Here is a 6788-nt window from a genome sequence, read left to right on the forward strand (position 1 = left end):
CCTTTTGGCAAAGGCTCATCAATGTGAAAGAACTAGCAGCAGCGTTGTTTGCGTTTGACATCTACAAAAGAAAAGGACAAAGATAGATTAGAATAAGAATCCCTAATTATCACCCAATAAGAAAAAATTAGGGCTAGGATCCAACAATAACACTTACATACTAGAAAAGGGATGTCGTAATCTAACATGCAAATAAATTGAAGGTAAGTGAATGACGATTCACTAATTCTCCATCACAAAAACTTAAACTATTAGTCCTAAGTGTATTGAGAATTTCTAGGTTCGGATGAGATTCATTGAAACTATTCAATGGAATGTTTAAATCTCGATATGCCCCTCTTGTTTGTGACTGGGATACCAAGGATCACAAAGCGGGTGTGAATTACCATGCAAATTCACATGGTGCCTTCATTGTAACGATCACCTATTCGATGTGCCGATAAACCACACACGCTCCATCGAACTATGATAAACAATGAATCACCCTTTTCCACCTTTGCTTAGAACCAATTAGTGTGCCGGTAAACCACACACACTCCACTAACTTCTTAGCAAGGGTGCAAAGTGTAATTTCATGGGATTGCATCAATTCACTTTTCCTAAAGTAACTAAGATTGGGAAATTTTAAAAATGTGTAGTTACTTTGTATTACTTATTATACTTTTAATGAGAGGATGAGGTTGCCCTATCCTACCCGTTCGGCTAACGACCCTCCACCAATCAAGCAAGCGGTGGGTGTGAGTGTACACCCATTAAGCGCCATTTTATAGGCCGCAACCTTATACCCACCTTATAGATCAGCTTCGTGAATGAGGCATACTAACGGTAAGACTAGCATTTAGTTATATATATATATATATATATATATATATATATATATATATATATATATATATTATTCTAGTAATATCATATTAGTATAGGGTTGTATTTTAAACCTTTTAAAATCTAGGGTTTGAAATTTAAGTTGTCTAAATTAAAACTTTTAATCACAAATATAAATTTCAAAACTTGAGGGCAATTTTTAAACATTTAAAACATGGAGGATCAAATAACAAATAATTCCAATTAATAATTAATATCCTAATTATCTATATTTGATTTTATTCAAGATTTTTTTGAAAGATAATTACCAAAATAATTAAAATAATTAATTAATTATCATATAAGGAAATTAAATATTTTATTAGTTGATAAATACCTTTAACTAGATCAAGATAATAGTCATATATATCAAAAAATCGGATTTAGGTTGATCTATTACGATTAAGGTAAGTTTCCATAAGATAATTATGAAAAAAATCCCGAATCTGGCCATTCTTGACGCCTGGACTCGCCGAGTGCACAAAGGGACTCACCGAGTCAGGCCTACTCGCCGAGTCCACTTTGGAACTCGCCGAGTCCATGACTCAAAAACCAAAAAATTGAATTTTGTAGGTTTGTTTCAGTTAATCAAGCAACAATTTAAAGAAAACCAAGCTAGGCTCTAATACCACTGATGGGTTTTAGCCATAAGAACTTTCCTATGTGCGCATGCAAAACCCTAATGCTTGGATCTAGGCTTTCTAATTAAACATGCTTTGAATCCAAGACTTGTAATGGCTAATTAGGTTAAATAACAACATTGAAACAGATCTAGAACCATACCTTTGAGTTCCTTTTTGATCTTGTGGTCTTGGAGCTTCTAGAGTCACAAATGTCACTCCTCTAATGGCTTACAAACACCAATAGCAAGGAAGATGATTTAGGACAGAGGAGAGGGGAGGAAATCGGCCAGGGTTTTCTTACTTTAGGTGAGTGCCGATTTCCCTTAGCCATGGGGACTATTTATACTTGTAGACTCCTTAAGGGTTACAACCTAAACCCTAATTGGATAATCTTCTCTTAAGGCTATCCAAATCCTTTCCATAGATAAGTCATGGACGAATTTAGCTATCCTTTAGCTTCTAGAATTCGTCCCTTGTATATCTATAAGGATTTATAGTCTAAAGCTTAACTAATTAATTCTATGACTTATATTAATCAAATAACAATATATTATTCTTTATATTATTCTTATTATATATTAATAATATTTACTCTCTCTTAATAAATCATCCTATCAAGTTGCTATGGTGAAGGCAACCCAATAGGACCATGCACAATCTGGTCAAATACTTGCCTAATATAGTTGCAGCCTTAGACACTATTCCAACAGGTTCATGGGTCCATGAACGCGACTGGAGCATTGGTGAGCCCAAACGGCATCACCACAAACTCACAATGACCATAACGGGTCCTAAAAGCTGTCTTCTGAACATCCTCACCTCTAACCCACATCTGATGATAACCGGAGCGCAGATCAATCTTGGAAAACCAAGATGCTCCCTGAAGCTGATCGAACAAGTCATCAATCCTCGGGAGTGGGTAACAGTTCTTCATCGTTACCTTATTCAACTCCTGCTAATCAATGCCCATATGGTGTGACCCATCCTTCTTCTTTACAAATAGGATCGGGGCTCTCCATGGTGAACTATCTCGGTCTGATGAAACCCTTGTCTAGTAGCTCCTGCAGCTGCATAGACAACTCATGCATCTCTGGAGGAGCCAACCGATACGGTGCCTTGGCTATCGGAGCTGCACCAGGAACCAGGTCAATCCGAAACTCCACCTGTCTCTCCCGAGGTATCCCAGGAAAATCCTCCGGGAATACATCCGGGTAGTGCGCACTACTGGTACATCGTCAACAGTCGCCTTGCCCTTCTCCCGGGCATCCAAAATGTAGGTGACGTACCCCGCGCAACCCTGCTAGAAGTAGCGTCAAGCTCTCGTTGCCGAGCAAAGAATCGGTCCGCGTTGTGGCCTCTCCCCCTGAATCACTAACTCTCCACCACCAGGGGTGCGGACCCTAACTAACTGAAGTTCACAATCAATCACTGCCCCATTGGGGCTCAGCCAATCCATACCTAATATAGCCTTATTCCCTCGTAGGGGAATGGGAACCAAGTCCACTGAAAACTTCTCATCAAATAACTGCACCAAACAAGCCCTATGTACTCTGCGACCTTAACGGTCCTGTCATCAGCTATCTAAACCTTAAGTGGACAATCCAGCTCCCTCGGAGCTCTACTGAACCTCTTGCTAAGTGCAAGTGAAACAAAAGATCGGGTAGCTTCCCGAATCAAACAGTACTGTTGCTGATATGGCGTTCACTAAGAACGACCCTATATAAAAACATATAACCATAAGAAACAATCAAAATTAATAAATAGATGAAGGGAAGATACATACACTTCACCACATCAGGAGTCGTTCGCGCCTCCTCTACTGACATCTGAAAAGCTCTCCTCTTCGCCACTGGCGCCTTACTTCGGCCCTGACGGCCGTCTGTAATCCTCAATCTTACAGGGGCAGGTGCTGCCACCTTCCTCGCTGCTGCTGGAAAACTTAGACACTGGGACTTCTTCTGTCCCCTCTGATTGAAATGTAAGCAAATCAGATCAAATACGGTGGTAACGGTGGTAACGGTGGGAGTAACTATGCAATCTCTACTCATATGCTCAGTCCAACCGCACTTGTAACAACTGGGACTCCCTGCCTTGCACGCCCCATCATGCAATCTCCCACACTTGCCACACTGACTATGGCTCTGCTGTCCTCTAGATCTGTGATCTGATACCTTGGGCTTTTTGCCTGAACTCCCTGTGCCAGATACCGCCTCTGGCTTCCTCTTTTTCTCCATCTCTTGATCAATCTCCCTCTCATGAGCCCTAGCAATTAGGTCATCCAGTGTTTTACAGTTGGACCGGCTCACAAATTGGCGGATATCACTCCGTAACGTCTCATGGTAACGAGTTTTCTTCATTTCCTCGTTAGCTGCATACTAAGGAACAAGAAGATCTCTCTCCCTGAACTTGGTGGTAATCTCCGCCACTGTCTCTGTAGTATGAGTAAGATCCTCAAACTCTCTGGCTAACTGTTGCACCTCAATAACTGGTGCAAACTCGGCTCTGAACCTGGTAGTAAAATCAGCCCAAGTCATCACATCAAGAGCTACGTCATCTCCCATCTCATCCCACCAATCCCGTGCCCTGTCTTTCAAAAGACAGGATGCTAGTCTGACCTTGTCCCCCTCGGGACATCTGCTGGTGCGGAAAGCATTGGCAACATCCGCCAACCACCTGGTACTCACTAAGGGGTCCTGCGCCCAAGATAGTCTAGAGCTCCACAAGCTCTGAACTCCCTGAACGTGAGCGTGCGTGACCCCATCATGGTCGCCACCTCAGCACGGAAGGTACTCAACCTCTCATCCATCAGCTCCAAAATACCCTCCTTGATCGAACCAAATATCATAGGAGTCTGCTGGAGTATGATGCGAGTAATCTCTGATGAGAGAAACTCCCTAGTCTGATCATCCAAATGCTCGACTCCCGAACCTGGTCCTGATCCCTCACTAGCACCTGAACTGCCGACTGCTGGTCTCGGGCACAAAACCACCATTCTGAAACACATAAAGACCATGTCAGAAATAATGATATATCTCAAGGGATCAGTATTACTACAAGTTTCCTGGTTTCGCCTTGGCCTTCCCTAATTCAAGTACAGATCCTGTACTTCCAGTAGTATGGGCCCCTACTACCTTCCACATCTATCTGTACCTTCCTCAAGAACTTCCTCGACTCCACCAAGTCCCTTCTACTACCACTGCTGATCTCATGCTAATCTAATTCTAGGCTTGCCCTAAGGTTATCACCAACCCACTCTTTGCCATCGGCTTCATAAGAAATCCCTATTTCCTTGTAATGATCGTTTCCGAGGTATAAAAGTTATTTAATTCTTCAGTTTATTTTGGTCCATAATTGAATTAATATTGTGAGTGGACCTTTATTTTGGGCCGAAGTGTAAGCAGCCCATAAGCCGTATGCGGGGCGTAACCCCCTTGTACGCTGGGCGTACTACTTAAATGAAACGCGGGGAGGCTTAGCGTACGCGCAGCGTACGCGACTAGGTGGCAAACCCTAATTTTAGGTGTTGAGGCATATTTAAACCCCATTATAGCCTCCCATTTGGACTCCTCACTTATCATTCACTCCAGAGAAACCCTAGTTCGTTCCCCTTTGCTCCTTGTTTGTGTGTGTTTGATCTTTGAGCTCATTTTTGTGAAGAAGGAGAAGAAGAGAAGTGGAAGAAGAAGAACTTGAGCACCTTGAGCTCATAGATCTGGGATCATCCTTTCTTTTTTTGCATTTAAAGGAGGTATAAAGCTTCCAACTTTCCTCTTGTAAGTTTAGATCTAGGAGTTTTTGGAAGTTTGGACCTTTTAGGTCAAAAGGAAGGACCTTCATGTTGTAACTTTGTTTTTGGAGCTTGGGATTGCTATCCTTGAAGCTCAAGTGTCCCCATAGCAGTAAAATTTCGATCTTTGTGGCTTATATGGAACCATACATGAGATCTAGTTGGTTTTATGGAAGTAGAATGTTATTTGTGGAAGTTTGAGCCTTTATGGGACTTGTAAGCCATCAAGTAAGCAACTTTATGGCTTAAGTCGTGGAATAAGCTTAGAATCTAGATTTGTAGCTTCTGGATCGAACTATTAAGCACTTAATGGGATGATGGCTTAACAGAGCTGTACGTTGGGCGTACAAGGAAGTACGCGCCGCGTACAAGCCAGCAACCAGTACGCTCAGCGTACCTTGGTGTACGCCCCACGTACGCTACCAATTTGGGCTTCGAGTGTTGGGCCTCGGTGTGGGCTGGGTTTCAGGCTTAGGGTCCTTGGGCCTTTATGGACCATCAGTTGCTAAGGACCAAGGATTTAGTATTGGGCTTGGGTAAGGCCCAATAAAAGGGTCCTAGGCCCAATATAGCAAATGGGGCCATTAGTGGGCCTATAGTGGGGCCATAAATGGACTTTGAAGGAATTGAGGTTTTGAACCATGTTGTGTCCCACACCATAGTAGGGGTAAAATGGTCATTTTACCCATAGAGGAATCCCTATTCTGATTTAGAATTTATTTCCCATTATAGCTGGGAAGCAGCCGAAGCAACAGTCAGGGATCTCTCATTCAGGAGTTCAGCAGTTAGCATCACGAGGTGAGTTTCCTTCTAGTAGGAATGGGTCTACGGCCACAATGCCGGCCCGTTTAGTTAGCAGTAGTTCCGGACTTCTGTCCAATGCATTAATTAGAGTGCTTGATGTCTTTGTGATTCAAGCATGTTTTGTGTTATGTGTTCCAGACTCTGCTCTGATGTAGTATGCAATATATGTTTTCATGCTAGTTGATATGTTTATGCTATGTTATGTTCAGTCAGTTCCGGACTTCAGTCCGATGCAGGGGACAAGGTCCCATTCAGATCCGGACTTCGGTCCGATGCAGTCAGTGCCGGACTTCGGTCCGATGTAGGTAGTTTCGGACTTCGGTCTGATGCAGAGGGCAAGGCCCTGGTTAGTTCCGGACTCTGGTCCGATGCAGTTTTCGGACATCGGTCTGATGCAGAGGGCAAGGCCCTGGTTAGTTTCCGGACTTTGGTCCGATACAGTGGGCAAGGCCTAGTAGATGCTTTATATGTTATTGTACGGTATGTGGTAGTTTGGGGGAGCTCACTAAGCTTCATGCTTACAGTTTCAGTTTTGGTTTCAGGTACTTCCGCAAGGAAAGGGAAGAGCTCAGGATGATGACATCGCACACACCACAACTTCAGTATTTTCCTGGAAGTTTGTTTTGATTCATAGTTTGATTTGGCACAAATGTTCATGACATTTTAATATGGGTTGAGATAATTGACACATGATTTTATGATGTGACGAT

The sequence above is a fragment of the Lactuca serriola genome, chromosome 4 (genome assembly GCF_051521515.1).
Source record: "Lactuca serriola cultivar US96UC23 chromosome 4, Lser_US96UC23_V15, whole genome shotgun sequence".
Taxonomy (NCBI): domain Eukaryota; kingdom Viridiplantae; phylum Streptophyta; class Magnoliopsida; order Asterales; family Asteraceae; genus Lactuca; species Lactuca serriola.